We start from the raw sequence: 26,222 nt of genomic DNA, 5'->3' as shown, positions 1-26,222 counted from the left end.
CATCCAAATTCGGATTTTCTTCTTTATTCTTAATTCCCAAAATCATTGCATTTCATTGCTGTTAATTTTTCCAAGTTTAGCCTTGTTTCAACAAATAAGAAGGAATTTCAAAGCTTACTACCAGTTTTGAAATTGCACAAAGCAAAATACGGCTAGAACATGCCAGAGATGATATGATGAAAAATGGGACATATGGTGTATGCAAAAGTTAAATCGGTGGAATGGTTCAGTAATGTCGTGGGAGATATACGAGTTCAGACAGAAAGGTCAGAAATGGAGAACAATAGTTGGGGATCCTGCAGTTAAGGACTAGTTAGAAGGTCCAAACAATCCTTCGACCATGTTCAAGGCAGTCGAAACGAAGCAGAGCCTAGCAAAGATAAAACCACCCCCAGCAAGAATGCCACAACTAACCGCCACGTTTAAACTGACAAGATTTTCTTTGATTTGAAACAGGGGCAAAGATGGCATTTGCTTCAGGAAACACCCTGTAAGGAAGACAAGTACCATGCAGGTTTGATCGCAGAATTCTCAGGACCCTCCTGGAAAATGGGACTTAGTTTAAAATTCAAAATACACGACTGAGTATCAAGATCTGGCATAAATGTACCCCAAAAGAATATAAGTTGGTTTCAAAATTTTCATTCTGGAGATAGAATTTAGTTAGGAGTTGTCAGGACCCTCCTGGAAAATAGGACCTAGTTTAAAATTTAAAACAGTCATGAGTAGTAAAATCTAGCATAAATGTATCCCAAGGAATAAGATGGTTTTAAAGTTTGCATGTTTAAGATATGATTCAATTAGGAGTTTTCAGGACCCTCCTGGATAATGGGACCTAGCTTTGAGATCTCCATTAGATAACAAGGTTTAGCATAAGTTCTTGTTGTAGGGTAATATAATTTAGCCGTAGAATTGTCACTCTTAAGATAAGACTTGATTTAATAGTTGTCAGGGCCCGCCTGGATAATGGGACGTAGTTTAAAACTGGTTTGGATAACAAGATTTAGCATAAGACATACCCTTCAGTAGATATCATTTAGCTCTAAAATTGTCGTTTAATTAAGAATTGTCAGGACCCTCCTGGATAATGGGGAGTAGTTTAAGACCTCCTTAGATAACAAGATATAGCTTAGATTTAAAATCGTCGTTTAGTTAAGAGTTGTCAGGACCCCCCTGGATAATGGGACCTAGCTTTCAAATTCTTAGTAATATTTGGTGATGTGATTCAGTTTAAACTCACAGATGCGCCCAGCTACCAAACTGGGGTAGAAAATTTTCTTTTGTTTTGTCTATTTTTGTTGAAGTCAGGTGCCCATCTGAAGAATAGGGAGAACAACACAGATATCAAAGATAAGAGCGTGACCAAGTACTAGCAATCAGGCATCCACCTGGAGAACAAGGAACAACAGTTGAAGTATCAGCAATCAGGTGTTCACCTGGAGAACAAGGAACAATAGTTCGAGTTTCGGCAATCATGAGCCCACCTAAAGAACAAGGGAAAACAAATCAGGTTTCAAGGAAGATTGACACAAGTATTGGTAATCAGGCGCCCACCTAGAGGAACGAGGGAGAACAAGTCAAAGAAAAGCAGTTTCAAGAAGAAGATGGACCAAGTTTCAGAAATCAGGCGTCCACCTGTAGAACAAGGAAAGACGGTTAATTTCAGCAGTCAGGAGCCCACCTGGAGAACAAGGGAATACATTCGAGTTTTAGCAGTCAGGAGCCCACCTGGAGAGCAAGGGAATACATTTCGAGTTCAGCAATCAGGAACCTACATTGAGAACAAGAGAATACATTTTAAGTTTCAGCAGTCAGGAGCCCACCAGGAGAACAAGGGAATACATTCGAGTTTTAGCAGTCAAGAGCCCACCTGGAGAGAAAGGGAATACAATTCCATTTTTGGCAATCAGGCGCCCACCTGGAGAGCAAGGGAATACAATTCAAGTTTTGGCAATCAGGCGCCCACCTGGAGAGCAAGGGAATACAGTTCAAGTATTAGTAATCAGGAGCCCACATGAAGAACGAAGGGAAGCAGCAAGTCAAGTGTTGGTAATCAGGAGCCCACTTGAAGAACGAAGGGAAGCAGTTCAAGTTTCGAGGAAAAGCAGTGCAAGTATTGGCAATCAGGAGCCCACCTGGAGAACGAAGGGAAGAAGCAAGGTTCAAAGGAGTTCAGCAATCAGGAAACCACCTGAAAAACGAAGGGAAGCAGTTCAAGTTTCGAGGAAAAGCAGCGCAAGTGTTGGTAATCAGGAGCCCACATGGAGAACGAAGGGAAGCAGCAAGGTTCAAAGGAGTTCAGCAATCAGGAAACCACCTGAAAAACGAAGGGAAAGCATCTCAGAATGCAATTCAAGTCAGCAACAAAGGAATCTCACTCAGATAGTACAAGTCAGCAGGGCAGCAGAAACTGCAAGTTCAAGATATAGATAGGATTCTTGTAATTCATATATCATAGTTTAGTCTGACTTCTTTTATTTTGACACGGTGTAATAAGGAGTTCAGTAAGCAGAAACAACAGCAATAGCAGCAAAATCACAACTCTTCGGTAGTACCAGCTACCAAAACTTCTTGAACTACACGCAACTTGATTCCCCCCGGGATATGTAGGCTGTCCAAAACCAAGACTCGGTTGCACCCTTTCTCTTTTCTCTTATCCTTATTTCTTCCCTTTTGAATAAAAATATGTTCAAAAATTAGTCACATGGCTCACCTTATCTTTGCTTGAAAACTCTTCATGTTTCCAAACAAAGAGGGGCAGCTGTGAGCACTTAATTTTTGATAATATTTAATTTTTTATCACTTCTTCTATGTAAATATTTTATTTAACCTACAATTTTTAGATACACTTTTTATTATAGGGTAAAAATACAAAATTTAAAAGGTGAATTATTACTATTAATATTATTTTTTTTATTTTTATTTTAAAAAATAATGAAAAATTCCGAAAAAATATTAATTTTTTTTAATTTTCAGGAGTGATTTAAAAAATAAGAAAAAGGGAAGTATTGAATAAAAAAAATAAAAGTAAAAGTAGGTGGAATTCTCTTTTAAAAAGTAAAAGAAAGTAGAAAATTAAAAAAATAAAAGTAAAGTTTTGTGGAAATTTTAAAAAAATAAAACGTAAAAGAAAGTTGGAACTAAAAAACAAATATAAAGGTATCTGAAAATTTAAAGTAAAAGAAAGTAGCATTTTTAAAAGAAAAGCAAAAGAAAGTGGATTGTTTTTTTAAGAAAAGTTAAGTTGAATTCTCTTTTAAAAAGTAAAAAAAAAAGTGGGATTTTAAATAAGATAAAAGTAATTAAAGTTGAAATTTAAAAAATAAAAGTAAAGAAAGGTGGGATTTCTTTTTATAAAAAAAATAAAAGCAATTTGTAAGTGGGATTTCTTTTAATTAAAAATTAATAAAATAATAAAATATTTTTTAAAACAAAATCTGAAAAATCTCGAAATTTTTTCTATAAATAGAAGAGAAAATTTGAGAAGAAAGAAGAAAAAAAAGAAGAGAGGGGGAGGAGAGAAATTTAGGTTGAAAATTTTCATTAAATTTTTCTTTCAATATTTCGGGTCTTGAATCTTGGGTTTGAAGAAGAGTTGATAGAGATTTTGTTGTTGCTGCTGTATTAACTTTATAACTTTCAGATTTTATTCATTTGAATTCACTCTCTTATAGGTATGTAATTCAAGCTCTTGAGTTAAAAAATGTCGGAGCATCTTTATTGAAGCAGAAGCAAATTGATTTGGTTCTTTTGATAAAGTTTCTTTCGTATTTAATTTGTTTGCATGAATGATGTTTCTTTGATTGAGTGAATTGAGATTTGCAAATATTAACGTTATTTTAGTATGTTCATGACTTTGTCTCGTTTTTTTTTCTTTTTTTTTTACTTTTTTTTCTTGGCTCATGACTTGTAACCAACAGGTATTGTTTTGTTTACATTTAGATTTCAAGCTCATGTAGCACCATGTTCATATTTTGAAATTTAAAGAAGTATGTGAATTTGAACAATTTGTCAACATTAAGATGCAAAAAAAAAAAGATTGCGTTAGTGGAAAGATCTTATCTTCAGTTTATGTTATTGGCTGCATATTTTCTTAAATTAACCATGTGAAGATTCAACTTCCTTTGCTTTAAAATGGTACTGTAGAAGTTATAGTAGTGATAATACAACTTTATCTTTAGTATAGTGTTAAATAAATTAATTACTTTAAGTGTTCTTTGTTATAATCAAGTTTAAAATGCATTTTTGTATGTCCATGTTTGTTTTGTTTCTTCTGGTTCATCCGAATAGTTCTCAGCATGTTTTTTTTGTGCTCATATGGTCATTTAAGATTCATTATTTTGTTATAAAATTTTGTTAGTTCCTTTCAAGAATTTGAAAACGAAAGTCGGTCTTTTGAAGATGATATGGAGATGAACCCAAAGCTGGCACCTGTCTTTTGTTATTTTCACATAAATGTCAACTCCACCTTTCTGAATTGTAGTATGCTATAACAAAAGGCTCCAGTGATATATATGTACCTAACCCATTTCTTTAGGCCTTTTGTACTTGTCAATTTATGTCACTCCATCCACAATAAAACATCAAAACTCACGGCCCTCATTTAATTAATTTTAAATCTTTAGAATTCGAGGCATGCCATTAGCGAATTTTCTATGGCCCTCGCAAAGTTGAAAAATGCGTAGTTGCTTTAGCCGCGTAATTTGAAATTTTCTTCCTAAACGCGGGTGTGCATTTCATGTGACCCAAATCCAAATCCCAACAACGTTAAATAAAATGTGTCGTGGACCGCGGGTGCATTTATGTGACGTGGTTCAAGACATATTTTAAATGACGTTGCAATCTTCCTAAAAATGAATAAGAGCGGTTAATAAGTTAAAATTAAACCATAAGCTAAAACATGTATTAAAATCAGATAATAGGCCAATTATAACAGTTGAGCGACCGTGCTAGAACCACGGAACCAGGGAATGCCTAACACCTTCTCCCGGGTTAACAGAATTCCATACCCGGATTTCTATATTCGCGGACTGTAAAATAGAGTCAATCTTTTCCTCGATTTGTGATTTGAACCGGTGACTTGGGACACCATAAATTATCCCAAGTGGCGACTCTGAATTTTTAATAATAAATGAATCCCGTTTCGATTGTTACTTTAAGTTGAAAAAAACTCCCTTATACCCTTTCGGAGTGTAGGAAAAAAGGAGGTGTGGCATTGTCCCATATATATAGCAGGAGAAAAACCTTATTATGGGGGCTTTTTTGGCTTGTTCAGCTAAGAATACTAATTATAACATCTTTCTACATAAAAGATTGATATTTTTAACGTTCGATCACTCACTTTCACAAGATCAGGGAATATTATCTATTATGTTCATCTTTTATACCTTTTGTTCTAGAGTTTATTACACTTAGCTAAGATTTACCCCTTCATTCTCTTTAATTGATTTATTCAAAAATGTTCCTATATCTTTTGAGTCAAACACATCTAAATTTGAATACACATCTGAATATATTAAGATACGTATTAAGATCTGAATACTAAATAATTAAGACTATTTGATTTTTAATTTCTGAATGTATAAAATTTATCTTTATTTGAAAATTAATAAACATAAAATTCAAAAGAAATACTAACTAATCTAATATTCTATCAATAAAATATATAGTTTTTTAATATATGATAGTTGGTGGTAGTAGTGATGGCTAACGGGTGAATGCCGACTAGAGGCGGTGGTTGATGATGAAGGTTCATGCTAGTAGCTAGTAGTGATTGGTAATGGTGGCGATTATTATTGAGGATAGTGGTGGTGAGTGGTGATAGTTAATAATGGCGGGTGATGGTAGTAGTTGTGACTGAGGAAGGTGGTGGGTGAGTGGGTGGTAGGTTACAATGATGGACAGTGCCGACTATGGTTGTTAATGGTAATAGGGTGATTAGTTGTGGTAGTTGAGGTGGATGAGTATGGATTTTGGGTGAGAATGATGGTGGTTGAAGTGGTGGGGATAGTGGGTGGTGATGGTCGATAATGGTCGAGGCTATGATTGAGGATGATGGTGGCGTGGTGGTGGCGGTGGTGGGGGTGATGGTGGTGGTTGGGTATGGTGGTAGTGGTGGCAGGTGGTAATTGATAACGGTAGGCGTTGCGGCAATTAATAATGAATATGGATGATAGCATCTTAATGAAATCAAGTCTCTGTTATAGATCTTAATCATACAGACCTATTCAGACCCATTAAGTGATTGTGAAGTAAAAAAACAAACATACTTAATGATTAAGATCTGAATAATTAAGATTCAGACTTTAAAAACAAACGCACTTAATGTCCGAGATCTGAATGATTAAGATTCAAACCTCCATTAAGTGCAAACAAATAAGGCCTTAGTGAATATGGAGAAGTTAATAATATTTTATTCCACTTTGTTTGACACTATTTTCTTATTAGTCTGTTTCAAAAAATGATATATTCTTACATTTCTTCTACGAGAAGTATTTGTCACACAAATGGTATGACACGTTTAATATCACAATTCAAAAGTTTTATAGTAACACAAATATTATACTCCCTCTATTTCAAAAAGAATGAACATATTTCCTTGTTAGACAGTTTCAAAAAGAATGAACCCTTTTTAAATTTGGAAACTAATTTAACTTTAAAATTTTCATTTACCTTTAATGAGATAATTTATAATCATACAAATATTTATGAATTGTTTTAGATCAAAAATTATTTTTTAAAAAAATCTTAAACTCCATTTCCAATCAAATAGGTTCAAACAAATTGAACAGAGGAAGTAATATATTTTAGATCACAAATTTCAAGTTGTTTTTTTATGAAACTCCGTGTGAAGTCAAATTATAAACAAAATGAAAGTATATCTTATTTTTCTAATACGTCAAAGATATAATAAAGTAAATCAATTTATTAAAATGTAAAATTTAAAATCATTGGGAGGATTAGATCTCTGTCACTATCAGTACGTGCTGGTGAAGCATATACGGTGAAAGAGACATTTGAACAAAGGCAATGCTACTAAGCAGGAATAAGACATGACACACGCGACTCTAAAAAGTTGAAAAGGCAGACCACCCTCGTGATAGTGAATACATTAATAGTTAGATTTAAGTGTTTGACTGTTTGTGACCACACAAAAAAACCGTTATGTTTAAGGCTCCAAAATCCCAATTTAAATCATGTGTATATGCATGCACTTATTAATACGAGTCTAGATTTATCAATCTACGATGTGCATGGTTTTAAGCCTATTTTTAGAGTATAGTTTTGCACAAACTTCACGAATTTTGTAGCACTTTTTGGGAACTTGCTTGACTAGCTCAGAGACCGGAGTGGATTTAGTCTTCTCAAATCGGAGTAAAAGATTACTTATATGATTCCACATTGAAAGAAAAGAAAAGATTTGTATAATAATTGAAACTTTGATATCTTTTCCTTTAATATTTCTTTGTCAAGTTGCACAATTCCTTCTTTTCCAAGGAGGAAGTGATTTTACCTCTTCCAAAACAGTTTTTCCATTTGCTTGGTTTATGAGGTGGTACGTGGAATCCATTACTCAAATGACCACTCAATTATCCCGTCATGATCCAAATTATCATGTCGTGATGGCGCCTATCGTGGTACTAGGCAACCCGACTCTTTACCAAAAATAAAACGATATTTCAATTTAAAGACAACTTCAAGCTGTTCAATAATAAAACTCCATAAAGAAATTCTAAATAACGAAAGTGCTTTCCCTAGAGGTTGAGAGGGCTTAAATACTTGCACGAACGTCTTCTTCCAATGCTTCTGATTTCCCAGTGTCCCGCGGGAGTTGTACGAAGAGTGGATCCATGCCGAGGCTCGACTATATGTGTTTCGAGACTTGCACACAGTGGGCTCTATTTATGAGGTATCCTTAAATGATGCTCGGGTTAAGGATTACGAAGCTCGGATCACATGTGGGTACGATCCTGCCATGCCTCGACCTGACGAGGAGGATGTGGAAGAGGGCATAGACCGGATCGAGAAGGATGGCTGGTACGATACCATTTATCCTCAAGGAGAAGGTGGTAAGAATGTTGGGAATCAAGATGATGAGGGCGCAGAGGGTCGTGATGACGGTGGCCAGTAGTTTTTCTTTTAGACTTTTTTGTGTATTTTTGCCAGCGTCTTCAAGAGACTTTGTAAATAACTCTTTATTTACATGTGGAATATTAAAGTTGTTTTTTGCACCTCCTTCCATTCCTGTGATTTATTTATGTACTTGTTTATTTTTGACTTTATCGTTTGCTCATTATGCTTTGTACTTTTTTTATTGTCGTCGTTTTCTAGCTGGTCGTAGCCTTGGGGACGAATATTTACAAGCCATATCAACCATTTGTTTACATATGTTGAGTATGTCTCTTCGTTTGGATTTGGATGATAGGTGTTGTTTAAACTTGGTTGATTTTGATCTTTTGTCAAGTTATGGCCAAGGGCCGACAGATGTTTATTCCAGCTGGGTCGAACTTAACCATTCCTTAAATTGTGGATCGAGGGCCGATAGGCATTGTTCAAACTCGATCGAACATAAACTTTTATTTAAGCGCGACCGAGGGTCGATAGGTGTTTGTTCGAGCTAGGTCGAACTTAACCTTTTATTAAATTGTGGGTCGATGGGATAGGCGTTGTTCGAACTCGGTCAAACTTAAACTTTTATTAAAGTACAATTAAGGGATGAAAGGTGGTTGTTCGAGCTAGGTCAAACTTAACCTTTTGTTAAATTGCGACTGAGGGACGATAGGTGTTTGTTCGAGCTGGGTCAAACTTAACCTTTTGTTAAGGTGTGGTCGAGGGCCGATAGGTGTTTGTCCGAGTTGGGTTGAACTTTACCTTTTGTTAAGGTGTAACCGAGGGCCGATAGGTGTTGTTCGAACTTGGTCGAACTTAACCTTTTGTTAAGGTGCGGCCGAGGGACGATAGGTGTTGTTCGAACTTGGTCGAACTTAACCTTTAATTAAGGTGCAGCCAAGGGCCGATAGGTGTTTTTCGAACTTTGTCGAACTTAATCTTTAGTTAAAGTGCGACCGAGGGCCGATAGGTGTTGTTTGAACTTAGTCAAATTTAACCTTTTGCTAAGACGGTTTTGATAAACATAAGTTTCTATTACTTTGACATTGTTGCTCTGATTAAATAATTGGATAAAGTTACAAACTTTGGGCATTAGGTGGCATCCCAGTCCCAGTCTCGGTCTATCTAGTCCCTTCATTGTTTGACTTGGAGAGTATTGAGGAGCTGGGCAATGAAAGAGAAACCAGTCCCTTCTTTGCATACTTTGACTCAAAGTGTCCCTTTCGTCGCTTCATTAAAAACCTCCTTGAGAAAACCCTAATGGGACAAAACTCAAGTGAGGGAAAAAAGTACGACTTGGGGGGGGGCATTTTTTCCTTCTAGAAGTTGAACTATTTGAGGTGGCTGATGTTCTAATTGTTCGGTAATTGTTTTCCTTTCATTGTCTCTAGTTGGAATGAACCCTTGTTTTCTTTGGTTATAATTTTGTATGGACCTATTTCGTTCCCAATTTGCCTTTTTCGTAGATCTCTTCTTTCTTAGGTTTAGGCTTAAGTACGTAGTCTCCAACTTTGAGTGGTCAGACCTTTGCCTTCTTGTTATAGTAACATTCCGCTTGCTGCTTTTGGGCAACCATTCTTATGTATGCCATGTCTCTCCATTCGTAGATCTCATCGAGCTTTTGCATTCTACTCTCATCATTGTTAGTGTGGATTTCATAGGAGTACCTTAGGCTGGGCTCTCCGTCCTCGACTGGTATACTGCTTTGGTTCCCTATACTAGAGAATAAGGCATCTCTCCTGTGCTTGTGTTTGGGATGGTTCTATATGCCCATAATACTTCTAGGAGTGTTTCCGGCCACATTCCCTTGGCGTCTTCGAGGTTTTTCTTCATGATGTTTAATATGGACTCTTTGGAGGATTCTGCCTGCCCGTAACCCACTGGGTGATAAGGGGTTGAAAGTATCCTCTTAATATGCCATTTCTCGAGGAATTCAACGATTTTCTTTCCTGTGAATTGGGGTCTGTTGTCACAACTGATCTCTTTAGGTAGGCTGAATCGACAATTGCTATTTTTCCATATGAAGGCAATTACCTCTTGTTCGATATTTGGGCGAACTCTCCTACTTCCACCCATTTGGAGAAATAATTAGTTAAAACTAAAAGAAACCGTACATTACCTCGCCCTACTGGGAGGGGCCCTACAATGTCTATTCCCCACTTGTTGAACAGCCATGGAGAGATGACTATGTGAAGATGTTTGCCTACTTGGTGAATTATTGGGGCGTATTTCTGACATGGTTTGCATTTCTTCACAAATTCTGAGGTATCTTTTTTCATGGTGGGCCAATAGTATCCTGCCTATATGAGACACCTAACGAGCGCTCCATCGCCGGAATGAGCACCACAATGGCCTTTATGAACTTCTTCGAGGATGCACTAGGTTTGGTTTGGACCCTAACATTTCGCTAGAGCACTGCCATATGTTCTCTTGTATAAGTCGTTATGGAGGAGGTTATATCTGGCTGGTTGCATTCGTAGTTTTTTGGCTTCCTTTTTGTCATTTGGGAGTGTGTTATCCTACAAGTAGGTGATAATACGATTGTGCCAATCCCAAGTTAAACTTACAAACCTTACCTCGATTTCGTCCAACAACGAGTTGAAGAGATGGACTACACTTTTATCCTCGGTCGTGATGCTTTTGGTGGCTGCGACCAATTTGTCGAGGCCGTCCGCTTCAACATTCTGGGAACACGTGATTTGGTCGAGTTGGCATTCGTCGAATTTGGGCAGTTGCTTACAAATCTCGATCTGATGTTTTTGCAAACTTTGTTCTTTGATTTGGAAAGTCCGTGTGACTTGATTAACTACAAGCCGTGAATCACACCGGAGCTTCAACCACTTTGCCCCATACTTGAATGCTAGTCTCAATACTATAGTTACGAACTCATACTCGGCCTCGTTGTTAGTCATATCTGGGCATCTTGTGGACTGGCAAATTACTTTGCTGGTAGGGACCTTGAGTACGAGTCCTAGTCCGGATCTGGAAGCATTGGATGCACCATTGGTGTATAGGACCTAGAGGTCTTGTGTTTGGAGAGAAGCTTGGACGGCTTCCTTCTGGACCCTAATCATTATCTTTGCGCTGAAGTCTGTGAGCACTTGTGACTTTATCACTATTCGGGCTGCTATGTGATATCGTGCTTTCTTAGCTCGATGGGCCACTTGGCCATCTTCCTTGACAATTCGGGCCTATGTAAAATGCTTCTTAGAGGAAAGGTAGTAACAACCGAGATAGGGTGGCATTGGAAATAGGGTCTAAGCTTTCGTGAAGCTACGACCAATGCAAGGGCTAGGTTCTCGAGGTGTGGGTACCTCGTCTCGGCATCGACAAGTGTTTTGCTAATGTAATAAATGGGAGATTGTGTACCGTTACTTTATTGGACCAAGACTGCACTTACTGCCACTTCAGAGATGACAAGGTATATGTGGAACCTCTCCCCGAGTTTGGGCTTCGAGAGTAGAGGTGGCAAGGATAGATATGCTTTTAGTTATCGTAGAGATTGTATGCAATTGGGCGTCCACTCAAGGCTGTTATCCTTTTTAAGTACGCTGAAAAAACTGTGACATCTATCAGATAACCGCGAGATGAATCTGGATAGGGCAGCGATTCGACCAGTCAACCTTTGGACCTTCTTCTTAGTAGTCAGTTGCTCTGGTATCCCTTCGATAGCTTTGATTTGGTCTGGGTTGACTTCGATTCTTTTTTGCGACACTAAGAAACCCAAAAATTTCCCCGAGGCTATGCCAAATGCACATTTCTATGGGTTTAGTTTCCTCATGTACCATATTAGTATGTCGAAAGCTTCCCTCACGTGGTCGATGTGATCCCCTGCCCTTACGGATTTGACCAGCATATCGTTAATATATATCTCCATGGTCTTATCGAGTTGGTCTTTGAACGTTCTGGTGACCAATTTCTAATATGTGGCTCCTGCGTTTTTCAACCCGAATGGCATGACCCTATAACAGTACGTTCCCTAGTGGGTGATGAACGTGGTTTTCTCCTGGTCTTCTTGTTCCATAAGTATCTGGTTGTATCCTGAGTACGCATCCAAGAAACTCAGCAGCTCGTGCCCGGCTGTTGCATCGGTGAGTTGGTCGATATGTGGCAACGAGAATGAGTCTTTTGGGCATTTTTTGTTTACGTCTATGAAATCTACACACATCCTCCATTTCCCTTTTTTCCTTTTGACCATTAGAACGTTGTCTATCGACTTGTGATATTTTCACTTCCTAATGGATCCATTTTCTAATAGATTTTCCACCTCTTCGTGGACGACATCATTGACTGTGGGGTTAAACTTTCGTCCAGCCTGCCTTATGGGGGAGGGGGAAGGGTAGAATGGATCAAAGTTCAACTTGTGTATGGCAGTCTCCTTGGGGATGCCAGACATATCTGCATGGCCTAAGGCAAACAAGTCTGCGTTAGATATTAAAAATTGAATAAACTTACCTGGTTCAAGGAGTTTGCAATTGATGTAGAACTTTTTGCTGGGATCATTTGGATCTAATTGAACGGGTTCGAGGTCTTCTATAGTTGAGTCTGTGGCTTCGACCGTTTCAAGGTCCGTGATGACATTAGTGGTCTCTTCTTGTGTCGACATCAACCCTATTGATTGCTATGCTTCTTTTTCCTTATCTTTCCTTTGTTGGGTCATCGAGCCGAGGTGGTAGCATTCTTGGGATGTGCACTGTTCCCCACGTACGCTGAATATTCCCTAAGGTGTCGAGAGCTTGATCACTTGGTATAAGCTGGAGGGGACGACTCTCATGTGATATATCCATGGTCGTCCCACTATGGTATTGTATGTGGTGGCCTGGTCCATTATGTGGAACATTTTCTCAAGATCTATGCCGCCAGCGAGGACGGGGGGGGGGGGGGGTGTAATTTCTCCCGAGGTCCGTTCAACCAGATTGTTAAAACCAGTTAGTGTGATATAGCGAGGCAATATCTTATCCTTGAGTCTTATTTGGGCGAGGACTCGGGGATGGATTATACACGCTCTACTCATACCATGATACACTTAACATCTATATCTGAAATTCGTAAAGTAATGATAAGCGCATCGATGTAAAGGAAAGTCAAACTGTCGGCATCTAACTCTTTGAAGATGATACTTTCTTTGAGTACATCATGTCATTCATGTGCGATCGATGTCATGACCCAAAACTCAACCTATCGTAATGGCGCCTATCATGATACTAGGCAAGCCAACTACTCATACATTTCCAATACTTTCAAATTTAAAATATAATAAAACAACTTCAAATAAGTAAAAAATTTCATAAAAATTGATAAAAACTGTCACAACTCAATAAAGAAGTTTTCCAAAATCAGGGTGTCATTGAGTACATGAGCATCTATACAAATAAAAAGTCTGAACATTATCTAAGAAACTAAAATTGAATAAGTAAAACTGAGGGATAAGGGAGGAGAGTCAAGGTCTGCGGAGACCAGGGCAGCTGCCTCGATAATCTCTGGATGACGGTAAACTCTGAGAATCAGCAACCACCGTATCCGGAAATACCTGAATCTACACACGAAATGCAGGGTGTAGCGTAAGTACAACCAACTCAGTAATTAACAAGTATAACTATTGGGTTGAAAGTAGTGACGAGTTTCACATGTACAGTTTATTTACAGAATTACGGTACAGAAATATAGTCATGCTTTCAAGTTTAACAGTTAAAGCTCAAATAGATAAGATATGTCAAGTTCAATTGAAAACAAATATGGTACATCTCAATATCTATATGTCAGTTATGTAGTCCAATTGAATTACAAACAGTGACTAAATCATATGCATACTCTGAGAGTATCAATCACCCAGTCCTCCCATTCACTTTATCCTTATAGTCACTCATTTCTCTCAGTTACTCCATCCTCACAATCACTCAATCCTCCCAATCACTCGGCACTCGCGCTCGGCATTCACACTCGCACTCAATAGGTACCTGCACTCATTGTGGGTGTGCAGACTCCGGAGGGGAAAATCCAGCCCAAGCGCTATAATAAGCCAATCATGTCATGAGTCAATAAAACATGCTGCAGCGTGTAGTCCGATCCCATAAATATCCTCACAATCAGGCCCTCGGCCTCACTCAGTCATCAATCTCTCCAGTCTCTTGGGTTCACAAGAGTCATGATAATTATCCCAAACAATGATGATATGATGTATAAATAGATGGAAACAAAGACTGAGATATTATATGCAAATAATAGGTATGATTGAGTACATAATTTCAAATTATGCAAATAATTCAACATGTAACATGACCTTTGTGGGTCCCAACGGTACCAACATATAGCCTAAGCATGATTTCTAATATGATGTGCAGCTCAATTTCTCTAACACATGAAGAACATATGGATAGCGACAAGATTATTCAACTATATAGTTCCACGGAATCGAACAAGTGACAATTCCTACGGTGCACGCCCACACGCGCATCACCTAGCATGTGCGTCACCTCAACACCAATCGCATAATACGAAATTCGGGGTTTTATACCCTCAGAACCAAATTTAGAAGTGTTACCTCAAATTGTGCAAATCTCTACTCCAACAATCCTTTGCCTTGCGAATCGGCCTCCAAATGCCTCGAATCTAGCCACAAACAATTCGATATAATCAACATGAGTTAAAGGAATCAATTTCTTATGAAAATACTAAGTTCTTAATCAAAAGTCAAAAAGTCAACTCAAAAGTCAATCCATGAGCCCATGTCTCGGAATCGGATAAAAGTTACAAAATTCGGAAGCCCATTTAACTACGAGTCCAACCTTACTAAATTTACCAAATTCTGATACCAAATCACCACTCAAATCTCCAAATTAAACTCTCCAAATTCCTAGCCTCAAACTCCCAACATTCCACCTAAAAATCATACAAACTAGGTGGGAAACTCAATGGGGAAATAAGATTGTTGAATACAAATAATCACATGTGACTTACCTCAAGAAGCCCTTCGAAATCTCTCTCAAAAATCATCTTAGTCCAAGTTTGCAAAGTCCAAAATAAGAAAAATTATGAAACCCTCAATTTTAATATTCTGCTCAGTGCTTTCGCATCTGCGGGCCAAATCTCCGCACCTGCGAAATCTCTTTTATGATAAAAGTTCCGCTTCTGCAGAAGTCACTTAAGTCCACAGGGTCCGCACCTATGCTCCAAGTTCCGCACCTACGGAAACGCTTCCGCTATCCTAGATCCGCTTTTGCGAGACATCACATCTTTCCACTCTTCGCATCTGCAGAGCCTTGCTCGCACCTTCGGGCTCGCAAATGCGTCACTTCCCTCGCACGTGCGACCAATAAAAAACCCAAACAAACTCGCTTCTGCACCACTCGAGCCGCACCTTCAGCGTCACACCTGTGACCAATCCTCTTGTAAGTGCGATCACACCAGAAGGCCCCCAGCTTCACCAATGCTACAATGCCTCATTTTTATCCGTTAACCATCCGAAATCCACCCAAGGACCCCGGGACCTCAACCAAACATACCAACATGTCCTAAAACACAATACAAACTTAGTTGAGTCCTCAAATCACATCAAACAACATCAAAAATACGAATCGCACCCCGGTTCAAGCCTAATGAAAACTAAGAAATTTTAACTTCTACAATCGATGCAGAAACCTATCAAATTAAGCCCGATTGACCTTAAATTTTGCACACAAGTCATAAATAATACAACGGATCTACTCTAACTCTCGGAATTAAAATCCGAGCCCGGTAACTACAAAGTCAACTCTCGGTCAAACTTTTAATTTTTCAACTTTCGCCGTTTCAAGCCTAAATTAACTACGGACCTCCAAATCACTACCCAGACACACTTCTAAGTCCAAAATATCAAATGGAGCTATCGGAACCATAAAACTCCATTTTAGAGCCATTTACACACAAGTCAATATTTGGTCAACCGTTTCAACTTAAGTTTCTAACATTGAGACTAACTGTCTCAACTCATTCCAAAATCCTGGAACCGAACCGACTACCCCGACTAGTCACATAACAATATTTAGCATAATATAAGCAGTAAATAAGGGAATGGGGCTATAACACTCAAAACGACTGATCGAGTCGTTACAATCGATCTCTTGATCTTTTGGGTGGCGGTGAACTTGATGCCGTAGATGGAGGCATCATCATTGCCGCCAATAATCATATTGTTGGTACGGGCCAGTGAGGGAGGCTTTGGCGGTCCTTGACGTTCTCAACCCCTGGCGAAGGTGTTCCTTCCTTTGTCACTTAGCAGCTCTTTGAGTTGTCCTTACTGCAGAATGAAGAGGCCAATGTGTATAGAATTTTTCTGCTCGTGCTTTGTCAAATTCTAGTATAGTTTATGATATTTTCCCACAGAGATTGGAATATCTATGCTACAGATTTTTAGTATTTTAACTACTATTTTAGAGAATCAATTTGATGAAAAGTGAGTGAAGTTTAAAGCTTGTTAATTACTTAAAAAACCAAGAACTTTCAGAAGATTTATAATTTAAAAGAGTTGGGAATCGTTGAATTCACTTGATAATAAATTACAATAAAATCTCAATTTTTACATATATTTCTCTGAGGAATAATTGCTTATTGCTAATACAATTATATTTAGCTCACTAAGAAGTAGTCAATTAATAGGCCCCGTGAGGTTGTGCGATTAATTGAGTTAAAATTAGTGATTGATTAAACCAAAATATTTTTCTTGCTTGAATTGTGCTAAGAGGTAGTAAGCACTTCGTAAGAATATTTTTACTAAAAAATTAATTATCTTGCCTACAATAATTCCTCCGTGAGAATTAAAACCGAGGCAAGCAAGATTACGAACTTGGAATAATAGTTTATTGAAAGACGAAATATATAAACGGCCCCTTAGGTTGTCCCAACGATCACTTCGGCACCTCAACTGAGTCTATTTTCAGCCAGGCACTCATTCATTCACAAAAGAAGATCAAGTAAACACCTGATACTATCAACCTCCATAGCGTGACATACACACTCGGAAATGTGAGTTGCCCGCCTAATATTAGATTTTTCCTCCTAAAAATAATATGGACTCCACCTAATTTTAACATCTTCTCCACCTCCAATTTTCTCATCCACCATCCGTGCCTTCCTCTACCCTAAATCAGTTATGCCTCCATTTTCTCTTCCTTCACTTCATACTTAAACACTTTTATTTTCTATGACCTAAATCACTAATTTCACACTTCAAAGCTCCTTTAGATGGTGTAAATGGCTAATAACTTAAATTTTGTGAAACTCTGTTCTACAAAGATCCCCTCACTCTTACCAACTATATATGTCTAATGCTATAAAATTTTTAGTTCTTCACATTTATGCATTTCTTTCTCAAACCTACAATTTTCTTGCTCAGTATTCAAACCAATTGGATTTCCATGACTTTGATTTCTTTTTATTCAATTTATTAAATATTCGAAATCTTTTTCTAACCAAGAGAATTTATAGTGCAATTTTATTTTTATCCAGATTACTCAATGTGATAAAGAAGAAATTGAAGTGTGCAATGAGCATTATAAGAACAGAGAAGTCATGGAAGACTTTTTTTCTTTTCTTTTGGGGGAAGAAGAATAAGAGATGTGGTAGTTTTAATAAAAAAATAAAATACTATTTTTTTATTAAGAGAGTTGTTGGTATATATATATTAAATTCACGTGCCATTTAGTGATTGATTTGTTTGACACATCATCCGCGACTATAACTCGCACATGAGATTTGCTGTATTCGGGTGTTTAATTGAACTTCTTTTATGAATGAATGAGGTGTCTAGTTGAAAATGGATTCAGTTGTAGTGTCCAACTGATCGTTGGGGACAACTTAAAGAAGTCGTTTATGTATTTCACCTTATTAAAAATTACTTTCACTTTACTATTTTATTCATTGGTTATTATACACTATTAATTTTGCTTCGTGAGAATTACAAAATCAATATAAGAATAACTTAGAGAAAAAATATATAGAAGTGATAATAATAACTAATTAAAAACTATTATTACTGCACAGTACAAAATATAAAAAGAAAGTTTCAAGCCAAGGATGCACTAAACTGAGATAGTATTATAAATATATATATCAAGTTTCATCAATTATCCCAATAAAAGAAGTTACTCCATTACGAAGTAAGAAAAACTAATTTAGAAACAAAGAACATATGAAGAAATATTATTCTTCTAAAAGAAAGACAACTAGTAGAAAATACTAAAGACAAAAGAGAGAGACCAAAGAGTAGTTTTCTCTCAGCAAGACTCGATGTCTTCTCTCCAAAATTCACACTCTATCTATAGAGTTTTATGCCTAAGGTTCTCCGTAGTTACAACTATGGAAATTGTAGGTGCAACTATGGCTTTGCCAATTGAGTTTCATTCTGCAGAGAAAGAATCATAGTTTCAACTATGTAATTTACTTCATGATTTCCAACTGCTATCGTCGCAACTATGGTGCTTTAGTCCATTTGCTTCTTCATTATGAGTTGGCTACTCAATTGCCACTATTTTATTTCTTTTCTTCAATTTTCATATGCTCTTCCTCCTGCAAAGTATGTTAGAAAATATGGGAGAACATGATATATTTATTCATGTTTTATTTAAAATCTTTAATATTTAATATATAAAAATATATGAATTAATTATATCCATCAAATTCCCCCACACTTTAATCTTTGCTCATCCTCGAGGAAAAATATTTCTAATGATAAAAAAAAATTGTGACTTCAAAACTTTGGTGTTAGTAGGATAGAAAATTTATTCAAAATAACTTCCTCCATCATGACAAATGATTAATCTTTTAAGCTTCACTAAATTTTTTTACCTTGCTTTTGATTTTATTTTATTGAAAAACAAAATTTGCATTCTTTTTTTTCTTGAATCTTTTGGAATTGATAACTATTATCACAACTCTTGAATATCACAATTCTTCGTCCATAGGCTTGCTCTTCAAGCCTGTTATTGTCCACTAATATAGATTCAATACTGATTTTTAAAATCTATTTAAGACTTTTTCTTGGCTTATAATGTCAGGCTTCAGGCTGGTAGGATAAAAATATTTTTGTAGTGACTTTTCTTCTTTCAGTTTGGAGAAAATGTTCCTTGATACTAATTATTGCGTTTTTTTTCTCTTCAGTATTTTTGCATTTTATTCTCATTTTGTATATATGCTTTCATCAATATAAAGAGATATATGAATATATATACACTTATATATTATATCTCCTTTTTTTTTCTTTTCTTTTACGTGCCTTGCACAATCTTTCTTATATTTTTCTAACAAGCATTACTTATCATGGCTGGAAGAAAATAATAATTTTAATAGTAATATACATCTTCTTTTTTTGGTTGGTAGATCATGGGTTTTTTTTTAAAAAAAATGGATAAAGTCTCAAAGATAGGTTCTAAGAGGTAAACGTTTTTTTTTTCTTGGAAAGAATAAACTAAAATAGTCTAAAAGGTGTATAAGACAAAGCCTAATTTCATCTTTCAAGAATCAATGTCAGCCATTATTTTACCTCGAAGAATATTTAGAGCAAGTTTTAGAAAAATTATTGAGTCTATATTCTTGTGATAATAACGTTTCTCAATTCCTTTGATCTTGCGAGTTGGAGACACTAGTTTTGCCTTCACAAAATTAAAGTCATACGCATGGAACTGATATGATAATGAATATATTTGACCACAATAAAAGATTTATTTTACTAATTAAAAACCTACAGTGACACAATCTTTAGGAAGAAAACATTAATTATTATATTATAGAAAAACTCTTTTTTTAAAAAGAAAAACAGGAAGGAAGGAAGAAAGAAAAAATTAAAACTAGTCACAAAAGCCTCTAGTAGTTATAATTTCATGACCATCAATTTGAAAGTAAGATTTAGAGAAAGTTAAAACTAGCCAGAATACCACCTTGAGTGATCTTAAATTTCAAAAGCCATAACATAAGTTCAGGAGGTCCTACAGAGATTGAGTCCTTTGACCTTTCTTCACTTGCTATTCTTGACCATTGAAATATAAAGTACTTAGCCAAAATGAGAGTCAAGAACATATGGATGTCTTAAGTTAGGCTACTGCAAAACACCATGAACTCAAACTCATAGAAACTTTAAAGCATTAGAACCAGAATGAATCAACTAAGACAATATAGGGCTTTCATGGAATAAAACCAGACCGAGAATATAAGGATGGCAGGTGATTAAATAAGACACACAAGAGACGATAATGAAATAAAATACTATTATACCATATTATATAATACTATTCATAACTTTTCCTTCTCTGGATAAGAGCTTATTGAGTGAAAACTAATCCTATATGTGCTATATTTTTTTTTCCAGTTTCCTTCACTAAAATAAGAACATTATATGTTAGGTGAGGATTAATAAAAACACAAGGACAAGAATACTATTAAGAAACACAAGACAACTTATACTACTTCATGCTTCATTAATATTCACATATTTTTTTAACCAGTTAGTTAAGCTTAATCCCTTCTACCATCTTAATTCTTCCTAGAAGCAAAATAGCCCAGCAAAAGTAGTCCAAACCCATCTTAATTCTTCCTAGCAGTCCACTAGAAAATAACCCAATTAGTTAAAGTTATAAGGTGATAAAATACTTATTCACCTTATCATTCCTCTAACTTCATAATATAAAAGTAGTAACATAAATAGATATCCTAGCAAAGAAAATTTCAACCCTTCCCCAATGCTTGAACATTTCATCCTCCCGAATGAAAACGAGTCTCTAAATGAGACTAAACCTCTACACGATCACCATCACATCCATGATTTTCACCGCGATGAGTGACTATCACCTCCACCCAATCAAAGTCAGAGGGCGCAATCTCTTCCCCAATAAGCTATTGTCTCATTCTAGAATCCTCCCTAGGCCTTTTAGTTCCTTTTGCCTGAAAGAGGTGTACCCGTCAAAGTTGTCGATGAAGTCATGAAGGCCGGCAAATATATTTCAGAAAAAGCAGGGGCTACTAGAGCAAGTGAGGGTGGGCTGGTGACATAGTCGTCTGGAATAACAAGATTGAGAAACTTGGGAATAGGACAACATGGTTGATCCACAAACTGAAATTGGTGAAATTGACCTGGTTCAGTGTATCCCAACTTCGACTCGCTCATTCTTTTTCCAAAGTTCGCGAGTTCCCATATCGTGGTATTATTATAAGGCATTTCCTGCATTTTGATATATTCAATCCTCTCTAACTTATGCATCAACATTTGAATTTCAGCTCTAAGAATGTCAAACCTTGTATTGAAGAATTCCATAATTTACCTTGGAAGATCTAGAGCTTGTTTTTTTCTATTCCGATACATCGGCTATTCTTCTCCCCCCGTTTTCTTTGGACCATATGTATCCTCCATTCTTGCCCAAACAACTTTGTTGATTTCATTCTCCTAAATTGTCGGGTTCATGGTCAGAGCAGGTAAGACTCCAGCATCTAGGATCAACTTAGTTATTGTGGATTAAAACCACCACTACTTCTTTTTTGACTTAAGACGACACTCCCTGATATTCTCATTAATCAAATTACTCACATTAAGATTCATTTTAGAGCAAATGACATAAATAATGGAAAATTTGTATATAAAGATGTTAGGGCTATTAGTATTTGGGACCAATTGACTACTGAAAGGAAAAATGCGAAAAGTAAAATGAATATATACAAGAGGGGATTCAGTCGAATATACATAAGGGAGAATGAATATATACATTATAACGTAACTTTATATACAGACCAAAAATAAAAAGTACGAAAGGTGCAATAAAAGATAAAATTATATACATACCAAAAGTAAAAAGAAAGCATAAAGAAAAAGGGTAATGTCATATATGCACGCCATTAAAATAGGGGTACCCCCTCAAATGAAAGCTAGCATTGTCCTCAATGCTAACTAACCAAAATAAGCACAAGAAAAGATAGAAAGAAAAAAGAAACTCCCTATTAGCCCTCCATCTGCATAGGATCCTGAGTCTGGGTCCCTGGGTCCTCGGTCTGCTCGGGAACCTGTGATTGGCTCCCTATAATCTGTGTCTCCACTGGGACTCGGGCCTATATTGAGCCCTGGGCCTGTACTGGAATCTGGGGCTGGCTAGAGGAACCTCCCTGCGGGTCCTCCAACTCTATAACAGCATCATCAGTACGGATATCACCCTCTTCCTCTTGGGTAACCTCTCTGCTCCTGCTCCGGCTGGGCTGCTGGAGCCGGGTCATACAATAGAAGGTCTAAAGGCAAGTGATCCGCCTTCAACCTCTCCACCTCCACTCTCAACTCTTTCGTCGACTCCTTGGATGCCCGAGTCTTCGTCAGTTTCTTTGCTTCTTTGGCCAAATCTTTCAATGCTTTTCCGTGTGAGCCCACATTGTCCAATATTAATTGCTGGTTCTCTAGGAGCTTCTTTTGGTTCTCCAGAAGCTCCTTGAGAGTGTCCTCCACTGACTGTGGGACCTATGGCTGAGGAGGTGTAGACTGGGCTGCCACCGAAGTAGAAAGTACAAACAACTTAGAAGTGTTGTCTTCATCCAGTTGTTGATACTGGCAAGGGTCTGGCTCAAGCGGTGGGCAGTCAAAGGATATGCTGTGGATGAGGGGATATCTGGAACTATAGAAGTGGAGGGTCCTGGGGCCATGTCTGGTGTGGCTGAAGAAGGATGAGTAGGAGCCACTACTACTACTACTGGCTCTTCAGACTGGCCAGTTGAAGTAGTGGCTTTGTCCTTAGGGTCCTTGGGGTTGTCAGGACCCTTGGTGCTGTACCAGGAGAATGGTGCTTTTGCTTTCACTTTCACATCAAATCTTCTCTTCTCCACATCTAGATCCTCAAAGTACATGGTCAGGAAATTGGGGAAGGGGTAGGATCTATCACCTTTGTTCACCACCCGTATAATTACCCTAGACATCACATTCCCGATGTTGATCGAGTACCCCGCCATGATCGATGACACCAATATAGCCCGGGAGATAGGAAGAGAGTCGCCGTGAGTGGTGGGGTCTATCCTGCTACAAAGAAATGTATCCCACCCTTTTGCTTCGAAGTTCAGGGTCCTCCTCAGAATTTTTACTCCCGCAGTCAACTAAGTTGGGGTGGTACCTAGGATTGCTAAGTACTATGCTAACCAAGGACGAGTAGCATCACCCAATGCCACCTTTTCTAAATACAATGCCTCATCCTCCTCCGGGAAACTCAGGTAGTCATTGATTGTTTTGCCATCAAATTTTACTTTCAAGTTCCGTACCTTTGTCACTGTGGTGCCGTTTTTGATATGGGAAACATTGTTGTAGAACTCCTTGACTAAGTGCTCATTGGCATCCTCTACATGACCTATGAAATAGTCCCATCCTGCTCTTTCTCTGAACTGCCTCAGCACATTGGGGTTATGAGGCAAAAGGTCCTTTGTGATGAATTTCCGCTCAGGTATCAACTTCCTCTTAGGCCACCATTCTCTGAACTTGTGGTAGGCCACTTCACTCACAAATCTGTCTTGCCATGCCTCCGGGTTCCTGATTCTCTCCACCCCTTCTACTTGAGGCTCTCTCCCTTCTTCTTCTTTTACAGAATCCTCACCGAATAGTGAAGCTGTAGGTAAGGTAGAATATGCATTGTCACTACCCACAGCTGAGCCCTCAAACGACTCAGAAGATATGTGCACTGATGCTTGGGCAGTAGGAGAGCCCGGAGGTGTATCCCTCAATCTATTCCTCTTCGGCCAGTCAGGATCATATTCTAGCACGGAGTCTGAGTCGGACGCCTCCCGGGAGGGCACATACTCACTCCTTGAGTGGTCAATAGCTCTATCAGTAGCCTTTATATCCTTCTGGTGGTTTTGATGGCTTGCCAGGCTTGTGGGGTCAATCTAATCATGCCTCGTCCCCTACCCCGGGAGGACTCTCCTCTCCCTGTCTGTTTATCACCTCTGCCTCGTGATTTCACCATTATCTGTAAGAAGAATGCATTCTATTTTTGTTAGTATCCCAGTATTAGATGAAGCAATGCAGAATAAAAGTGCAGATAGTTGAAAATAAAAAGCAGAATTGCAGACCGCGTACCACACAAAATGAAGTGCGGCACAAAATCCATCGCGGTAGCGGTCCTCAATTATCAGCTTTTAGAAGTTCCACCACCGCGGTTCACACAAAATAGCATTGCGGACCGCATTGAAGCACCACATACCGCACAAATCTACCGCGGTCCGCGGTATGCACACAACAACAATACTAACTTAGGGTTTCAAGTTTTTCACATTTTAGGTCAAATTTTCACCTATTATTGATCACCTAGGTGTTGAATCAGTATCTTTAACCAATTAATCCTAATCTAAACAACTAATGACAGCCTAAGCTAAAAATTAAAGAAAAAGGGGAGAAGAAACATAGAACTAACAATTTAAAAAGAAAATAAAACACATTTAAAAGCTAGGGAAAGATTAAAAATATCAGGAATGAGATGCAATGTAGATGAATGAGACTCAACAATTAAATTTGCATAGTTAGACGTGATGAACAATACTTTTTAGCTTTTGAGAGCAAAGGGTCGAAAAGTTTGAAATGAGGGCTTCAAGTCCTATTTATAGAAAAAGGAACTGGGGCCCATCTCACCTAACCACTGCGGACAATACAAAATGGCACCGCGGTCCGCGGTACTCAGAAACAAGAGGCATTGGGGAGATGTCCGCTGCGGACCGCAAGAAATGCAATGCGGCCGCAGTGGTCCACCGCGGACCGCAAAAAATGTATTGTGACCGCGGTGAAAAACTTCAGAGACTCCTCATTTTGACCAATTAAGTATGCGGACCGCATTGAAATGTTGCCCCCGCACTGAGACCTTTGCGGCCGCACAAAATGCACCGCGGTCCGCATTGCAAACTTCAGAGAGTGTGCATTTTTCCAACTTGGTCCTACACTGCATCAAAAATATCCTACAACATCTCACAACCAGTTAGTCCAAAAGAAAATCCTATACTACAAAGAAAAACAAAAAGAAAGACACATGGGTTGTCCCAAGAAGTGCCTGATTTAACGTTGTGGCACGACGCAGGTTACCATAAAATCACTTAAGATGGAGCAGTGCCACCACGTGGCTATCATCAATCTTGCCCAGGTAGTGCTTGACCCTGTGCCCATTAACTCTGAAAATCTCCCCATTTTTGTTCTTCAAGTTAAGTGCACCAAACGGAGTCACAAACACCACTTCAAAAGGTTCACTCCATTTTGCCTTAAGCTTTCCCGGAAATAGACCTAACCGAGAGTTGAACAAGAAAACCAAATCACTCATTTTGGACTCCTTGCCACGAGCATATTTATCATGAAGGTACTTCATCTTGTCCTTGTACAAGAACGGACTAGAGTAGGTATGGAATCGAAATTCATCAAGTTCATTAAGCTGCTCCACACGAAGATTTGCTGCCACATCCCATTCAAGATTCAGCTTCCTCAAAGCCCACATGACCTTGTGCCCTAACTCAATCGGTAGATGGAAAGCTTTCCCAAACACCAACCGATACAGAGACATACCAATCGGAGTCTTGTAATCAGTCCTATAAGCCCATAGAACATCATCCAACTTCTTTGACCAATCGGTCCTATTTGCATTGACCGTCTTTGACAATATACTCTTGATTTCCCTGTTTGAGACTTCAACTTGGCCACTCACTTGAGGATGATAAGGAGTAGAAACTTTGTGATTGACACCATAGTTTGCAAGCAAAGTGTCAAAAGCTCTATTACAAAAATGAGACCCCCCATCACTTATGATTACACGAGGAGTGCAAAACCTTATAAAAATGCTCTTCTTGAGAAATGCAACAACACTCCGGGCCTAATTGTTGGGTAGCCATGGCTTCAACCCACTTTGAAACATAGTCAACCGCTGCAAGAATGTATGTGTTCCCACACGAGCTAACAAACGGGCCCATAAAATCAATGCCCCATACATAAAAAATATCAACTTCAAGAATGGTATTGAGAGGCATCTTATCTTTTTTCGAAATTCCACCCGCTCTTTGACATTTGTCACATCTCTTCACAAGTTCACTTGCATATTTTTACAAAGTTGGCCAATAAAACCCACAACTAAGAACTTTTGAAGCCGTCCTCGCCCCGC

The sequence above is a fragment of the Nicotiana tabacum genome, chromosome 3 (genome assembly GCF_000715075.1).
Source record: "Nicotiana tabacum cultivar K326 chromosome 3, ASM71507v2, whole genome shotgun sequence".
Lineage (NCBI taxonomy): Eukaryota > Viridiplantae > Streptophyta > Magnoliopsida > Solanales > Solanaceae > Nicotiana > Nicotiana tabacum.
The sequence above is the reverse complement of the archived record's forward strand: the minus strand, read 5'-3'. Positions refer to the sequence as shown.